This window comes from Leopardus geoffroyi, chromosome B1 (assembly GCF_018350155.1).
Source record: "Leopardus geoffroyi isolate Oge1 chromosome B1, O.geoffroyi_Oge1_pat1.0, whole genome shotgun sequence".
NCBI classification, from domain to species: Eukaryota; Metazoa; Chordata; class Mammalia; order Carnivora; family Felidae; genus Leopardus; species Leopardus geoffroyi.
Genome location: NC_059327.1, coordinates 15,063,288 through 15,080,732, shown reverse-complemented (window position 1 = coordinate 15,080,732; position 17,445 = coordinate 15,063,288). Strand labels below are relative to the sequence as shown.

Below are 17,445 nucleotides of genomic sequence, written 5' to 3'. Positions count from 1 at the left end.
GTTAAAAAAATTTTTTGCGATGTTGTAAAAGCAACATTGTTGATAAAGCACCTATTGAGGAATTAAATTATGTTGTAGGAAGTAAATTTGGGTGGATTGGTAAATAGGGAATCAGATAAAAGTCCTTAATCTCATAGAATACTAGAATTGGAAGTTTCCTTAGAGATTATAGTCTGCTCCATCGGTTTTTTAGCTGGAGAAATCAAGTGACCTGCCCAGGATCTGGTGGCCAGATGAAGTACTTGGTACATTTTGTTGGACTCTGTAGTAAAGAATTAACTTTTTTTGTGTGTTGTACTTTGAATTCTAAAATTTCTGGTTAGAGGAAGCACAGCAGTGCCTGAATATGGTAGTGAATTAATTGTAGTGGCTGCTCACAGGTTCATCACCATTGTGGTATGAGGATAAAAGTGAGTGAAAGTAGCCTGTCATGCTCTGGCCGTTTGTGAGTTCGAGCCCCGCATCGGGCTGTGCGCGGACAGCCTGGAGCCTGCTTGGGATCCTCTGTCTCCCCCTCTCTCTGCCCCTCTCCCACTTGCTCTCTGTTTCTCTCTCTCCAAATAAATAAATAAACATTAAAATAAAAAGCGAGTAAAAGCAGCCTTAGAATAGCATTTGGAGCATGAGCATTTAAATATAATACATCCAATAATGGTTTAATACTACTACTTGTGTGGATGAAGACAAATTTATTGCTGTAATAACAGATCTGTAAAGTAAAATGAACGCATTTGTGTATTTGTTGTGAATTATCGACCAAATGAGGAACCATGTATTTGTTCTTACGAGAGCTACAGTGGATGAGGAAATCCAGTGAAATACCACAACTGTACAATAGCAAATTTATTGTTGGGTTGCTTTTATGTTGTGCTCCAAGTTTTTCATCTCACCTGATCCTTCTGCAGAGTTGGTTTTCATTAAATCATACGACCTGGCAAGATAACATATGGATCATAACTAAGAGTGAGTTGTAAAATAATTGGGAAGAAGATACATAATGTCTCTGACGTAAGGCAGAGGGGGGAAACTTATATTCCCTCTGGTGTGGGACCCAGGCTTTAAAAAAAAAGTCCTCAAAATTAGCCTCAAGTACTAGGAAAACAAATATGATAATGATGAAATCAAGTTGAAGACCCCTTTCTGCAAGCACGTATTTTATTATTTTTTTATTTAAAAAAAAAATTAAAAAAATTTTTTTTTTTTAACATTTATTTATTTTTGAGACACAGAGAGAGCATGAACGGGGAGGGTCAGAGAGAGAGGGAGACACAGAATCTGAAGCAGGCTCCAGGCTCCGAGCTGTCAGCACCGAGCCCGACGCGGGGCTTGAACTCACAGACCGCGAGATCATGACCTGAGCTGAAGTCAGACACTTAACCGACTGAGCCACCCAGGCGCCCCTGCAAGCACGTATTTTAAAGGAAACTCTCAGGAGATTTAATTCCTTCGGGAGACATTTTTGAACTGGGCTGCGGAGATGTAAAATTGACAATTTCATGTTCTCAAAGAGCTTATCATTTACTTAGAGAGACAGGCGTGTAGATAACCATCTGTAGTAACAGAAAGAATGAAATGTGTGCTTCATAAAAGCACAGCAAGCCCAAGGCGCTGTGTCTTTGACCAGCGAAACGGGGTGTGCTTTACTCCCTACTTCCCACCTGCCAGAAAGACGATGGCCAATGGTGGTGTCGACTGGTGGCCAAAGGGCGAGCGGGGCATCTTTGGTTGACAGAAGAGGAAGAGCAAAGGTGAGATGGGTTGAAAAGTCCTTCCATTCTTGGCACATGGGGCGTGGTCTGATGTGGTGGGGTTAGATGGATCCCGGGAGTGACAGGGACAGTCTGGGTGGCCGCAGCTACCTCAAGTTCTGTGCTCCTGTGTTTCCCAGTAGAGAAAGGCTTTGTTTTGAGGACAGAGCAAGTTTTCAGGGGTGGGGGTGGGGGGCGGTGGAAGGTGATAGAAAGGATTGGGAACATTTTCCCCTTACGTTTTGGAAAACGGTAGGTAATTACTGTGGCCCGGGGGTGGCAGGGCCGAGAGCCTGTCGCTTTTGAGAGGAGATGTAAGGGGGCATGCATTGGTCATTCCTACGCACCGTGGGCCTTGCAGAAGGGGCCAGATTGTGTTTTTGATGATAACCAGGCCTGTCTTTGGGGTGCTTTGATACGTTTCTAAGAGGAAGTAATGCACAGGTATGAAAATATTTTTTTGTACTCTCTTTTGTTTGTTTTGGTTTGGTTTATAAAGACAGAGAAGGGATTATGCACAGGTCCACAGTAGACCGTTGTCCTTAATATGGATGAGAGACCCAAGTTGGAGCACCGAGAGCCTGGATGGTGAGGTGCCCCGAAACCATGCATGAGCACAGCGGAAGTTTTCAGGACGGGCGTCCTGTTGGCTCACATGTGATGGGGATCCCGCTCTCCCCTGGGTGGTGAGACTGGCTTGTGGCTTAGGAGGCTCCTCCCTGTCTAGGTGTGAGGTATGCTCGTTCACGGTCTCTGAGTTACGCCCACGGAAGGCCATGGAAGGGCTGGGGCATGGATCGTTAGGGTCAAGCCCAAACTACGGGCACTTGGGAAGCCCAGAGGAAACGGGTGGTCTTGGCTGCACCTCGCTGAGGCCCCTTCCCATCTGCATTCCCTCCGCACGGCTGAAGCCAAAATGGCAGCACCATCGGGTGTGGAGGCCACGTCAGCTTGGTTGACTGGCTGCACTGATAGCATGATGCAGATTTGCTGGGCTCTCTGCTTCATTGGAGGGATGAGGTTTGAACATCTTATTCAAAGGCCTTAGATTTTTCTGGGTTATATTACAGATATCACATTCTGCATCTGTTATTCATGGCTGCCTTCTCGACTCTGATGATAAACTTTGGAGTACCGTCATGGGTTCCTCAGGGCTCAGCCAAATGACTCGCGTACACCCAGCACTCGATAAATATTGGTTGAATTAAATTGTAATGATTGACCTAGTTCTCCGTTTGTTATCTCCCGTCCACCCACGGGCCCGTGTAGTACCTTAGAGCTAGCAGGGCTCGTGTGCTGTGTTGCCTAGTAAAGAACAGGACGGGACAGCAGGTGGAAAGCACATCAGCCATGTTCACGTGTGCCCAGGGGTGTATGGGGTGTTTCCCCTCATCGGTCAACAGGGACCCTTGTTAAGGTGCACAAACAAATGGCTCTCTGTTAATTAGCCAGTCTTGGACGGGCTTTCCGGCTGTGTCTCTCCCGCTTCCATCCTTTCCCTGTGGCACAGGCTCTCCCTGTTACCGGTTCAATCCTGCCACGTACACTTCCTGCCTCTTGCCTCTGTTGTTATTCTTCCTCTTGTCTGGGATGTTCTTCCTTTCTCTTCACCTGAGGATCTCTGATCTCTCCAAGCCCAGTTCAGATGGCCCCTCTTCTTTGAAGTCTCCCAGAGTTAGCTCTTCTGGGTTTTTCCCAGTAAAACACCCCCGGAATGCCCTCCACAAAAAAGTCACCTTTATAAAACTCAGGGGCACGTTCTTGTGAAGCTAATGAGATGGCGTTGAGGGTGGGGGAGTCTGTTGCAGAGAGCGAACCAGGAGCCGGTGGTGTTGAATGCTGCTGTTGAGTTGTCATGGGATGGAAGACATCTTGAAGTTCCACCGTCATCAGTTTGTTTCCCTAGAGTCACCTTCAGGACGAGATGCCTCATTTTGGAGTTGGTTGCTTATGTGCCTGAGTCCATCGCTGCTGTGTCAACTCTGGGGATGGAGATCATGCCCTCATCACCTTTGTCTCACCCCCGTCCATGCTGGTCATTGCGCTTGGCACATAGGGCTTTTTAGAGTACCTGGCTCGGTAAGATTTTTTTTTTAATGTTTATTTATTTATTTTTTTTGAAGAGAGAGAGAGAGAGAGAGACAGAGCAGGGAGGGACAGAGAGAGAGGGAGACAGAGAATCCCAAGCAGGGTTCCCACTGTCAGCACAGAGCCCGATGCGGGGCTTGAACCCACGAACCGTGAGATAATCACCTGAGCTGGATCCAAGAGTCAGCCGCTTACCTGGCTGAGCCACCCAGGTGCCCCTAAATGTTATTTACTTTTTGAGAGAGAGGGAGAGTGAGAGCGGGGAAGGGACAGAGAGAGACAGGGAGACAAGAGGATCCGCAGTGCGTTCTCCATTGACAGTAGAGAGCCCGATGTGGGGCTTAAACTCCTGACCTGAGCCGAAGTCGGACGCTCAACTGACTGAGCCACCCAGGTGCCCCAATAAAATTATTTTATTAAAAAAACTTTTTTTTTACATTTATTTATTTTTGAGAGACAGCGTGAGACAAAGTGAGAGTGGGGGGAGGCAGAGAGAGGGAGACACAACCTGAAGCAGGCTCTGAGCCGTCAGCACAGAGCCCGATGTGGGGCTCGAACCCATAGACCGTGAGATCATGACCTGAGCCGAAGTCGGACGCTCAACCGACTGAGCCACCCAGGCGCCCCAGGATTTTTTAAATGAAAAGTTGAGTAAATATATTTCAAAAGTTTGTTAACATACTGAGCTCGATTTATCTGGAAAATGTCACCAACGTAGCAAAATTATTCTTCTTTATGTCGCGTGCTTTTCGCAATCAGTTTTCCCCCTACTTACTTACCACTTATTCATAGTAAGTTTTTTCCATCACATCACATAGTTCATATCATCTGCTTTTTCCTCCCCAGCCCCTGCCAACCGTGGGTTCTCCAGGAGGGATTTTTCCACTTTCTTATCGCTGGTTTGCAACCTTCTCTCGAGCTTCCCTGGTATAATCTGGAATTGGCCCCCGAACTCAGAGGGCAGAGACAGATGAGGGAGGAGGTAGGTGGCAGTTTTAATAAGCAAAGGGCACTTCCTGTGAGGCTTGTCTTGGCTGCAGCAAGATGATTAGATCCCTGCACCTGCCCGCCAGACCTTCGAAGTTTAGATAGAGGCCTTAACTGGGTTCAGTCAGTATACCATGCAGGTGTTCTCAACATGACATCCCCATCTCAAGGCTGTGTCCTTGGAGGAGCTTCTGGGAGCAGGAAAGGCAAGCAGAAGCCACATTCCAAGGACAGAGGAGGGGGCGAGGAGCCTCCTATTGGTGAGGTCCCGCTCACAGGTCAGCTGGCGGTCCCGTCTTTTCCATGACCTTCCCCAACACCGATCAATAAATAATTACTAATTACTGCATATTGTTATTTGCAAGGCACTGTGCTTGATACCTGTGAAGGTTTAAAGACGAATAAGATGAGATTCCTGCTCACAAGGACTTTATACAGGGATATGCCTGTTTTCGAGTTCGTGAAGCTGTGAGCTTTGGGAGGAGGCGGTGGGATATGAAGCCTGAAAGGTAGGACAGGCTGAGTTATGGCCCAGATTTTATTCCGTGGGCCTCATAGAGCCGCCGAAGGATTTTGTGCCAGGGGAGACAATGGTTCGGAAGATTAATCTGGCCGCTACTGTGCACGGTGGGGACCGTGCTAGTATTCCGGAAGATGGACCCTGGGTACTCCCCCGCTCCTTTGTGAGAGAATCTGTCTTTGTCCACTCTACTAGATGGAGGCCTGGCTCCAGGTTTGAAATTTTGCGGGGGGACGTCTTAGAGGAGGCCAAAGCAGTCATCCCGTCTTCCTCCTCATCTAGCTCTTGCTCAGAGATGTCGCCACGTTGCCGTTAAGATCTCTATTTATAGACGAGGAACCCGAGATCTGGAAAAGTTAACAGGTTGTGAGCGGTGAGGTTCGGATCCACGTGTGCTCGGCACCAAACCTGAGCTGCGGAGCCCATCCTGCTTCAGCAAGGAGAGGGAAGGCAACCAGTATGGCCCTGGGAGGGGTTGGCAGGAGGAGGGAATGGTGACCACACAGTGGGCACCCGATTCAGCTTCCGGTTCGATCCGGAACTTGTCCAGGAAGTGTTGTTTAGAAATATTTGAAGACCGTTCTGCAGCTGGTGGGGACATATTTGTTCTTGGCTCAGGGGTAGCAGTTTTGGCTCGACGCTAATGGAATTCATTGGCGATCAGGATAACTTATCGATGGAAGCAAACTCATGAAGGCTCCAGTGCCGGAGTTGGTTATGTGTTGGGTCTCCACCTGATTTGAACATAAAGAGCTGAATTGAATGGCTCTGTAATAATGATAATAATAGCAGATCGTCATCATCATCCTCGTAGTAATACCTTTGTCGAGAGCTTACTGGCTGAGGGGACAACTCAAAGAAGATCTTCAAAGGAAAAGTGGCAGCAGGAAGGAGACTGTCCAGGCACAGCCTCAGGCACAGCCTGTGGATGTAGACCGAGGGAGGGAAGTATTTATTCTCAGCCAGGGGGAAAGATAGACAGTGCCCTTCAAAGTCAGCCGTTTTCAGAGCAAATCATTTCCAGGCAACTGTTTTTGGGGAAGGCGTTGATTTTCATCACAGTCTGCCAGTAATGGATTTGAAATCAGATGGCAGCAAACAGTTGTGTCATTTTATGCAGATAGGTTTTCTTAGAAGGTTCCAGTAGGCTGGTCCTTCTGAAAATCCCTGTTAACTTGCCTTTTCAGAGCTAAGCACCGAAAGCACGGCCCTCTCTTCCTTCCTCCCGCCCCTTTCCCTTTGTGTTTGCTGTATCCACAGTGTGTTAAAACACACCCATTGTTGGTCTGCTGAGTGAAGAGGACCTGAGTGGTAACAGCCATTCAGGGAGGGGCGCCTGGGTGGCTCTGTCAGGTTGAGCATGTGACTCTTTATGTTGGCTTGGGTCATGATTCCAGAGTCCTGGGATTCTGTCCTTCGAGTCCGGGCTCTGTGTGTCACCAGCACAGAGCCCGCTTGGGATTCTCTCTCTCTCTCCCCCCTCTCTGCCCCTCCCCTCCCCTCTCCTCTTCCTCAAAATAAATAAATAAACTTAAAAAAAAAAAAAGAAAAAACAATTCAGGGAATTCAGGTCCTGCCTGACTCCCTGCCCTGCTCCTTCTCCTCGAGCTAGTGTGTGTGTCTCATTTACCCACTTTGTTGTTCACACTTTTCTCACGTGCACTGTCTTATTAAATGTCTTTCCTACATTCCTGGCGTCCCTTGAGGACTACGCGATGCCTTTTTTGGGCTGGCCTAAATGGGTGGCTTCACGGCCACCAACGTATCCATGGAAAGAGAGGCAGTCTTAAGCGAACTCTTAAGTCCCGAAAGGAGATGCTGTGCCTTTCCGAGTGCTTCTCCTGTTCTGCAAAGGCAGTGCTCAGAGGACATGCTGATTAAGGGAAAATTAGGGTCGCTTGTTTTCCTGTTTTCCATATGGAAAGAAGGTTTGAACATGCAGTACGAGCCGGAGTCCATATGCTTTGAAATCTGTCCATGATTCTCGCTTTGCTGAATTGCAGAATCGGATGCCATCTAGGTACTGGCGTCCGGACCCAAACACGACCAGTAGTCACAGCGTGATTTCTGCCCTTTTAGGTCCGTATCACCTTCTATGAATTCTTCTGGAAAATACTCAAAAAAGGTGATGGATTTAAAACTGTTCTTAGATTTTCATAATTCAGATGTATCTGGGAAATAATTTATCTGCACACAGCCTTTTTTTTTTTTACAAGAAAGAATATTATCTTTGTATTTGCAACAGATTTCATGATTATTACAGTTTTTTTTTTTTTTTTTAAGACTACACGTCTCACACATGATTGTTTAAATTGCTTGGGAAACATTCCTAGAAGCGACGTGGCTGGGTCAAAGGATGCCACTTAAAATTTTTGATACCTATAGCCAAGCTGCTGTCTGGAAATTTTATACCTTTTTATACCATAACCCATGTGAGCTATAAAGAGTTATTCTAGATGTTTTACGTGTTTCCTCACCTACTCCTTGCAAAAGAGAGAACAGATAGGGTCAGCTACCTGTCCGTCACGCAGCTATTGAATGATTGAGCTAGGATTTGGAACCCAGCATCTCAGCCAGACTCCACGTTGCACACTGTTGCCTTTTGTGCTCTGTTACTTCCACAGCAGCCGATGTGAGAAAATTAACAACGTGATGCTGTGATGAGCCCCTTCCTTCGATGAATCCCTAGGTATGGATATAATCTCTTGAACCCTCGTTCTTGATGCATTAGAAAGGATAGGTGCAGAATGATTTCCCTGAACCAAAACCTTTGGTCTGTACATTCTTTTTATTTTTTAAGTTTACTTATTTATTTTGAGAGAAAGCAAGCATGGTAGGGACAAGAGAGAGAGAGAGAGAGAGGGAGAGAGAGAGGGAGAGAGAGAGGAGAGAGGGAATCCCAAGTAGGGCTCCGCACTGTCAGCGCAGAGCCGGGTGCGGGGCTCGAACTCGCCAACTCTGAGGTCATGACCTGAGCCAAAACCAAGAGTTGGACGCTTAACCGACTGAGCCACCCAGGCGCCTAATGGTCTGTACATTCCTAAGGAAACTGTATAGTTCAGTGGCCACTTTCCTCAGTTCTCCCTGCCTCATTCTGCAGGCTAGAAAAGGCTGGAGGCGGGATTAAACCTCCTACCCTTGTAACCTCATTGTCCCCTTGCCTCCTGCCATCATGAGGTTGCCAACATCACCAGAGGGACGGGGTCAGATGGAGGTGCGAAGGTTTTACAAAGTTCGGTCTAGGGACTCCAGGTTTAAAACCCATGTTTATCTTTGCTGGCGGACCTGGTGGGATAGATCACACCCCCTCCCCCCAAAGTGTTGTCATCATTGCAGCCCTGGGGTCATACAGGGTCAGAAGACTTCCTCATTTAGAAAAAGCCCCAGACAGCTCACTTATCTTGTTCCATCCTTGCTTGTGGGTGATTTGTATTCTTCATTGCACCTCCCTCAGAGCAAAGAGCAAATGAAACAGAAAGTGTTGGGAAACGCGACAACTGTGGCTGTGTGCTTCCTTTCTGATCTGCAGCCCCCAGGGTGACTTTAACGCTCACGTTCCCGAAATGTTCCTGACTTGTGGAAGCAGCTGTCAGAACCAGCGCGGTATCCAAGTGAAGCTTGGACACCAGCTTTCTAGCATTTATGTCTGAGGGCCCAAAGGGCACGCATAGATGAGCACTGTCCACTCAAGGTTGAAGCCTACTTGTGGACACTCGGTTCTCATGATAGTGGAGCTGTGATGGGGAATCAGCTTGGGCCAGGGCGAAGCCATAGCTGCTTCTTCCTCAAATGGTAATGATTAGAGTCCCTACCTCATAGGGTTACTGCGAGAGTTAATGAGATCATGTGTATAAAGCATAGACTTTAATAGCAGGTGCATCACGGGTGCTCTATGGATATTCCTACCACCATCGTGATCTGAAACATCAGAAGAGCGGTTTTTTTGGAGGCCAAAAAAATGCCTCCAAAAATGCATATATTTATACACAATTCAAGTCAGTAAATGTAAACACTGCTTTAAGTGCTTTGGCCCTTATGGGAGGAAGGTCTCTGGGAGGTCTTCACCTTGACCGTTGTTAGCCTTAGTGTGTTTGCTTTCTTCACATGTGCCCACGGATCTCTGAACTGAATTTCTGCCCACGTTCCACAGACCCCGAGCAACTCAGCGTGTATTGTACTTCTCACATTTGCAATGATATCTGTGCTTTCATTCAAAGTGGTTTTAAGTGATTTTTAAAAATGGTGCTGGTAAACTTTCCAGACAATTCTTTGAGTCAGTTTGCATTTGTGCCACTGTAGGTATTTAGTCCTTGTGTTTCCCAAGATGGTGGCCACAGAGCAGTAGGGCTTCTGTGAAATGGGAGAATGGTTCGTGTACCCACTCATACTCCACTCAAAACAAAACAAATACATAAATCAACAAAAACAAAATAAATAAACTTGCTCTAACTTGGTACTCATAAAATTATTTTTGGTAATTAATTTTGGAAATGAAATGTTTAAAATGCTATAGGGGAAGGAACAATGTCATTACTATTGTCATTGTAAAGGAATCCTAGGGAGGATGTTTGAAAGAAATTAAAAAAAAATTTTTTTTTAACGTTTTATTTATTTTTGAGACACAGAGAGACAGAGCATGAATGGGGGAGGGGCAGAGAGAGAGGGAGACATAGAATCTGAAACAGGCTCCAGGCTCTGAGCCATCAGCCCAGAGCCCGACGCGGGGCTCGAACTCACAGACCGCGAGATCGTGACCTGACCTGAAGTTGGATGCTTAACCGACTGAGCCACCCAGGCGCCTGAAAGAAATTTTTAAAAAATGTTTATTTATTTATTTTGAGAGAGAGAGAGAGCAAGTGTGGGACAGGTAGAGAAAAGGGAGACAGAGAATCTGAAGCTCCACACTGTCAGCACAGATCCTGACGCGGGGTCTGAACTCTGGAACCGTGAGATCATGATCTGAGCTGACGTCAGATGCTGAACCAACTGAGCCACCCAGGCACCCCTGAGAGAAATTTGAATCTCTATTTAAGGCTTTTCTTATTTATTTTTTTTTTTCAACGTTTATTTATTTTTGGGACAGAGAGAGACAGAGCATGAACGGGGGAGGGGCAGAGAGAGAGAGGGAGACACAGAATCGGAAACAGGCTCCAGGCTCTGAGCCATCAGCCCAGAGCCCGACGCGGGGCTCGAACTCACGGACCGCGAGATCGTGACCTGGCTGAAGTCGGACGCTCAACCGACTGCGCCACCCAGGCGCCCCAAGGCTTTTCTTATTTTATAAATAAATATTTTATACATTAGATCGGAAAAGGAGAAACATATCCATATTGCTAGGTAGACGTAGCGTAAAGGCAATAATGATTTTTAAGTGGTTACTTAAGATTTCAAATGTTATAAAAATATCCTACTTTCATGCAAAAGAAGTTTGCATTAAACTTTTCGATTTCAGGACAAAAATATGCTATTATTCACTAATTTAAGTAGAGTGTGTGCCAGATTAATTTATAACGTAAGTACAGTTTAAGGAAGAAGTTGCTGATTTCCTTGTGTAACGTGGGAACACTAATATATTCCAAGGATAGAAATAACTTGAAATTAATTGCAGAGCCCGCATCCCTTATTTGCAATCCCAAAAAACCCTGAAAACTGAAAGTTTTTGTCATGACTCATTTGGCAGTATGGTCTGCCCTGAATCGGCACAGAGCTATTCGTAGCTTTCACTAATCCCAATCAGTGTGAATGTTCACGTTTTACTGCAGAATATTACTGTGTGGATTAAGGGGTTCTCTACATATTGCTGGGGGTGTTCTTGTTCTATACGGTAGATGCACCATATTTCTGATATCCCCATACTGCTGAGTTCTGAAACCTATCTGGTCTAAGGATTTTGAATAAAAGAGCAGCTATCTCCTATAAGCGGAACAGCCCCACATCCTGGTTTTCCTAGGGGCAGTTCCTCTTTACATCTGGTTAGAGGCAAGGTATGACTATTTATAAGGCCCCATTCACACTTTGAAGCATTCCATTTTGGGGGCACCTGGGTAGCTCAGTTGGTTAAGCGTCCCACTCCTGGTTTCAGCTCAGGTCATGATCTCATGGTTTGTGAGTCCAAGCCCCGCGTCAGGCTCTGCATGATGCGTGTGGCGCCTGCTTGGGACTTCTCCCTCTCTCTCTGCCCCTCCCTCCCTTGCTAGTGCCTTCTCTCAAAATAAATAGAACTTAAAAAAAAAAAAGAGAGAGAGAGAGAATTGTTCCATTTTGGACAATCCATGATTTGGTCGCCATCCTGACCGTCTGTGAGTTCTTGATAATGAGCAGTTTGGTGCTGATGGACGTCAGTAAGTTTCCAGTGAGTTCTCCTATATACGGCTTTAAAATAAACGAGGTTCTAGGTTATATCTAGACCACCCTAAGGTGACTTGAAACATTGTTGATAAGAAATCAAAAATGTATTTTATTTTAAAGGTATTTATTTATTTTATTATTATTTTTTAAATTTCTTTTTTTAACATTTATTTATTTTTGAGACAGAGAGAGACAGAGCATGAACAGGGGAGGGGCAGAGAGAAAGGGAGACACAGAATCTGAAACAGGCTCCAGGCTCTGAGCCGTCAGCACAGAGCCCGACGCGGGGTTCGAACTCACGGACCGTGAGATCATGACCCGAGCTGAAGTCGGACGCTTAACCGACCAAGCCACCCAGGCGCCCCAAAGGTATTTATTTTAAAAGGGTCTATCTTACAGCTTTCTTAGATGCGATTCCCCACAGCCTTTATATGCATCTTTTTATGATGGCAAATCATTGTTTCCTGATCGTAATTGCTTGTGTACAGCCGCCTTTTACTAGTTCGCGAGTGCCTCTCTGTTCCCCCTTTCATCATCGCTGATGCCCGGCATCTGCAGTATATTCGTGGTTTCTTTATCGAGCCTCGGCCTTTGCCATACCCTAGGACCTGGGTACAGAGTGGTGAGCGGGCAGATAGGGTCTCGGGCCTCGTGGAGATTCTCGTCAAGTCGGGCAGACAGATTCGGGGGCCTGGCCTGACCTTCAGAGACTAAGGGAGGCTTGTTGAGGAAGTGGTCTCGGAGCTAAGACAGGACGAGTGTGAGGTTACTCAGTGAAAGGGGACGGTCTTGCTCTTGAGACCGGGAAGGAGGCCCGGGGGACAGACCCCCCACTGGAGGTGCTGGGAGTAAGGACAATGGAGGGAGATGACACCAGAGCCGGGCCTGTGGAACAAGGGGCTCTGAACGGATCGTATCTGTGCTTTTACAGGGGTGTTCTGGCTGCAGGGTAGCTACCAGATTGGGGTTGGAGGGCGGGGCCGAGCTCACAGAGCTGCTTGGTCCTGGCTGTGCTGAAGGAAGGAATTGTTCCCGACCTACTGGTCGTGGCCCTTTCCATCCCCACAGTGGTCGAGTTACTCTCCTGGAGAATAGTAAATATGCGCTCTGCTCCGTACTCTGGGGCCAAAGTAGTTAGTGAAATGTTCCGCCAAGTTCGAGCAAGTAGAACTGAAGGTTATTCAGGCTTCCGAATTCTGCAAGATGAGGAAAAATTGCAAATGAGAAACAGGAAGCAAAACCCTTACTCATGGTGGGTGTTTCTCGAGCCAAGTGCCTGACAGACTGAGGGAGGGGGGAGGCGTCCTCACAGAAGGGATGAAGCCCGGCTAGGAATGCCAGCTTTGGGGGCCACCGGGTGACAACCAAGAGCTGGCCTGAAGTGTCCTCCAGAGAACGTGGTGGTGTGGGGCCTCTGAATGCCGCGTCTCTGATAAAAGGCAGTGGGTGCTTCTGACTGCTTTCCTTGGCCGCTAACTTCACCCAACGGGTGAGGCAGTGTCTCTGGGAAACCACCCTCGTGTTTCCAAGTTGAGAGAACTGATAACTGCTGTTAAATATTAGCACAAAGATTAGGAGGCATATGTTTCATGCTGAACGCTGAGAGCCTTCTCTCACATGTGCACACTGGCCCTTGGTCGCTTCTGGTTTTCCAGACAACCTGCAATTTAAATGAGTTATGGACCATCATCCCTCGTCTTCCCCAGGAAATGAAGCTTCCAGGCTTCTCGTTAAGATCATTGTTGCCTCATTGCGTAACGTGACTGATGTGTGTAGTTAATCCTGTCGTGGTGCCTGGATTGAAAAAACAAAAAACAAAAAACCACAAGAAACAAAACTGCCAGCAGTTTCATTGAAGCACCAGAGAGGGAATTTTCTAGAATTTGTTGTATTTGCAGAAAAATGTCGTGTTTGCTGCTGTTTCCCCCTCTGGACTGTAAATCACTCATGTACTTTGCTCTGGTCTTTCTGGCCGAGGCTTTTTCCTTGCAACTCATTTCAGACTTGCACTAACGTTGCGAGAACACTACAGAGAACTATTTTTCTGAACCTTTGGAGAGTAACTTGCCAGCAGGACGTCCCGTCACTCCCGAATGCTTGAGTGTCTTCCTGCAAACAAGGGTCCTCTCGCAGCGCCCCTGTTCGAATCAGGCCGTTACCCTTAGCACGACCTGATCCACAGACCCCATCCGGGTTGGCCGGTGATCTTAACAGTGACCCCATGGCACAAGGATCCGACTCAGGCTCAGGGGTCATGTCTCCTTAATCTTCCCGTAACGTCTGTGATCTTGACATTTTTGACAGTTACGAGCCTGTTATCGTATAGATAACCCATCAGGTGGGGCTTGGTGACAGTTCACTCGCGGTCAGATTTAGGCTACGGAGTTTAGGCAGGAATATCACAGACGTGGCGCTCTCTCCTCATTGTGTCGTCTCCGGTGGTGAGTGACTGTGCTGTGTTCCTTTCTTCGTGATGTTCATTCAACCATTTGACCGAGGAGGTATTTGTCAGGCTTCTCTTTGGTTATTCTTTTTTCCCTTTGTGGTAAATATTTTGTGGGATGTCCTTCGAGACCGTGTAAGGGTCCCATTTCTCACCAGCCTTTTAACTCACTGGTTTTAGCATCCACTGATGTTTCCTGGCAGCAGAATTACTTCTCTGATAGCTGCCGCATGGTGATTTTTAGTTCCATACTCTTTCCACACTTACTACCTGCCCTGCTGCTTTGCAGAAAAGCTTCCTCCTCTCTATTTTTCATTGATTCCTATTTTATCCAATGGACTGTAACACGCTTTGGTCATTGTTTTGACATTCAGATTGTCTCCGATTGGCCAGTGGGAGCCTTCATGTGGATTGTCCTGTTCTCTTGATGTTCTCGGTGTTCTTTGGACACGTCCTTACTTTCTGACCCCCCCAAGATGGTTCCGTCTCGTCTTCTGCTTTCCCTGCCCTAGATCTGCAATCAGTCATGTTTCCGAGAAGCCCTGATTCCTTTTAGTGGAGAGTGGTATTTAGAAACCACGATTTGGGTGTTATGTGTGGTTATCACCAGTGGTGTATTGCTGCCCCCAGACCCTCGTAGTGGGCAGGGTTAGGGAATAGTGTGCTACGTGTACATACACATATTTGTATGTACGTGTATATATGTACACACACATATTTTTACATCTATATTTATTTCTGTGTTTATCGAGATATATGAACTCAGTCCTTATTCTATTCCAACACCCAAGATTATTCTAGATTTCTTTCTCTGTTTGAACTTCCTTCTCCAAAAGTGAGAAACCTGGCTTCCATTTCCCCTACTGTATTAATTAATTTACTCAGTTGCCTGTGTGTATCTAATCTCACATCCCTTCGGCCGCCCCACTGCAATGAAGTTGCCCTCCCCATCTCATTCCTCAGGCTTCTGTGCTCCCAGACAAGACTGCTGTCCCTGGACAGGAGCCCACTCACCCCACTTGGGCCCTGACACCCCACTCTGGGCTGCTCTCCCCCACTGTCCCCGTGTCTATCCTCATTGCCCCACGTGGGCTCCAAGATCCCCCATACGATGTGCCAGCACCTCCTTCCACCCAAGGGGACACCCTCTTTATGCCAGTAGTCCTCACTAGCATGCCTCTGTTCCGCTCTCCTAATGTCTTCAGATCATTAGGACCCTAACAAAGTACCACAGGCTGGGTGGCTTATACAACAGAAACGTATTGTCTCCCGGCTCTGGAGGCTGGAAGTCTGAAATCAGGGTGTTGGCAGAGTTGGTTCCTTCCGGGGGCTCTAAGGGAGAATCTGCTCCATGCTTCTTTCCTCGCTTTGGTGGCGGCTGGGAGTCCTTGGCGTTCTTTGGCTTGTAGACCCATCGCATCGCCCCCATCCCTGTCTCTGTCTTCATCTGGCCTCCTCCTCTGTGTGTGTCTGTGTCCACATTTCCCTCTTCTTGTAAGGACACCAGTCCTCTTGGATTTAGGGCCCATCCTGATCTAGTATCACCTTGTTTTAACTTGATTATATCTGTCGAGACCCTATTTCCAAATGAGGTTACATTCACAGGTTCTGGGTAGATGTGAATTTCGGGGGAAACCCCATTCAACACAGTACATCTGCTTTACTCCATTCCACCTAATGGACTTTTGGACTCAATCATTCATGGAGTGGGGGAGGAGGGAGGGAGGATAGAAGGAACCTCTGTAGCTTTGAGAAGTTCATTATTGCCATATTCTACTTCTTCTCAAATCCAAAACTAGAGCACTCTGCCGACATTAAGGCTTTTCAGGACTTGGAATGAACACAGGATGGCACTCATTAGCATGTGACTTTACGAGGCCTCGTGGGGACTGTGCCCCTCAAGACACCCTATGCTGTAACGTATTACAGGTTTTTACTCACTGTTGGGCAACCGTCCTCACCTGGTCTGGTGCCCCTGGGGTGGGGGGCTCCCCTGGCCCCTAGCCACCCAGTTCCAGGCCAGACAGTTGTGTCTTGGTGTGCATTGTCAGTCCCGTACTAGGCGGTGCTGGCCTCTGAGAGAGTCGGCTGGAGTCCGTGTGGAGCATGAGGTCTGGCTGTCATCAAGAGAGCCCTGTGTCAGCGCCCGGGCTCAGCAGCCATGGGGACGCTGCCCACGGACCAGCACATCCGAGAAGCGTATTGCCCTGATAATCGAAAAATGACCTCTGCTCCCTGCCTTTTTTTCACTTTTTAGCTTGTATTATATTCTGAACTATGTTAACATATATACACTTACATAGAATATATAAAAATCTATGGGACATATAATTACATGTAGTAACTCTATATTAACGTACATCTTCTGATCATCATCCCATACAAAGGAAATACCCTTCCAGAGTCACACTGTTTCATTATTTGAGTCCACCACATGTTATTTAACCATCTCCCTACTGTCTGGTATTTGGATCAATGTAAAGTTTTTGCTTCGTAGATAATGCTCCATCGAATAATCCTTGACCGAATATTTGTGTCTGCGGAAACTATTAATTATTAAACACCCACCGTTGATCAGATAGTAGGCGAGGCACTTTACACATCATCTTAGTCCTACCACAAACCCTAAGGAAGTTAGCCCCATTTTGCAGATGAGAAAACTGAGGCCTAGGGATGTGGGGCTCTGCTACCCTTTGCGTTTGGTTCCTAACGCTTTGCCCTGGGGAGAGGCTGTGTTGCCGAGTGAAATACTCCTAGACCTGAGTGTTCCCTACAGTTGTGGAGAAAGTGGTGGAGACTAAGAGATTTATGAGTTTTTAGGGGAATGGCGGGTGGATTTCTCACTCAGGGTCACAACTCCCCAGTCCTAGCCTCATCTAGGGCATGGTGATAAGGATGTAGCCCTAGCGACAGGCTCACCCCTTGCCCACCTTGGTGGACAAAGGAGCCTCCAAGGCCTTCCCTGATCTCCACTCTGCTCAAGGGTGGCCGTGCTGTCCCTGAGTCATTGTGCCTGTCAGGCCTGCATTGTGGCACCGTCCTACTCGCTGACACATAAAGACAGTGCTAGGCCCCGTGGAGATCATAATCACTTATTAGGAAGTTCTAGGTCAAATTAGTTAGCCAAGAGTCAGACAAGATCAGTTATTGTTAACATCCAACTATTCCTTGAAGCCGCCCTATCAGTATGAACAGAATGACTGCTGTGCTAATAGTTGAACCTGTAATGGTCAGGGAAAGCTGTTGGGGAAGGGTAGATTTAAAACTGGCCCTCAATTCCAAGAGAGAAGGGAGTTGGTGCGAGGGGGTGT

General features: G+C 47.1%; 1 protein-coding gene and 1 long non-coding RNA gene across 8 annotated transcripts in view; both read left to right on the top strand.

Annotated features, from left to right (window-relative positions):
• IRF2 (interferon regulatory factor 2) overlaps positions 1-17,445 on the top strand; it is a 92,303-nt gene that overhangs the window by 18,780 nt on the left and 56,078 nt on the right. The gene's annotated exons all lie outside the window — the stretch shown is intronic.
• Positions 4,245-11,916, top strand: LOC123585152. 3 transcript variants are annotated; one of them, XR_006705958.1, is made up of 3 exons: positions 4,245-8,032; positions 8,798-9,135; positions 11,878-11,916. It is a non-coding gene; the product is annotated as an uncharacterized LOC123585152 (long non-coding RNA). The 3 variants fall into 3 exon arrangements; XR_006705953.1 differs by lacking the exon at positions 11,878-11,916 and adding an exon at positions 10,431-10,478; XR_006705948.1 differs by lacking the exon at positions 11,878-11,916 and adding an exon at positions 10,427-10,467.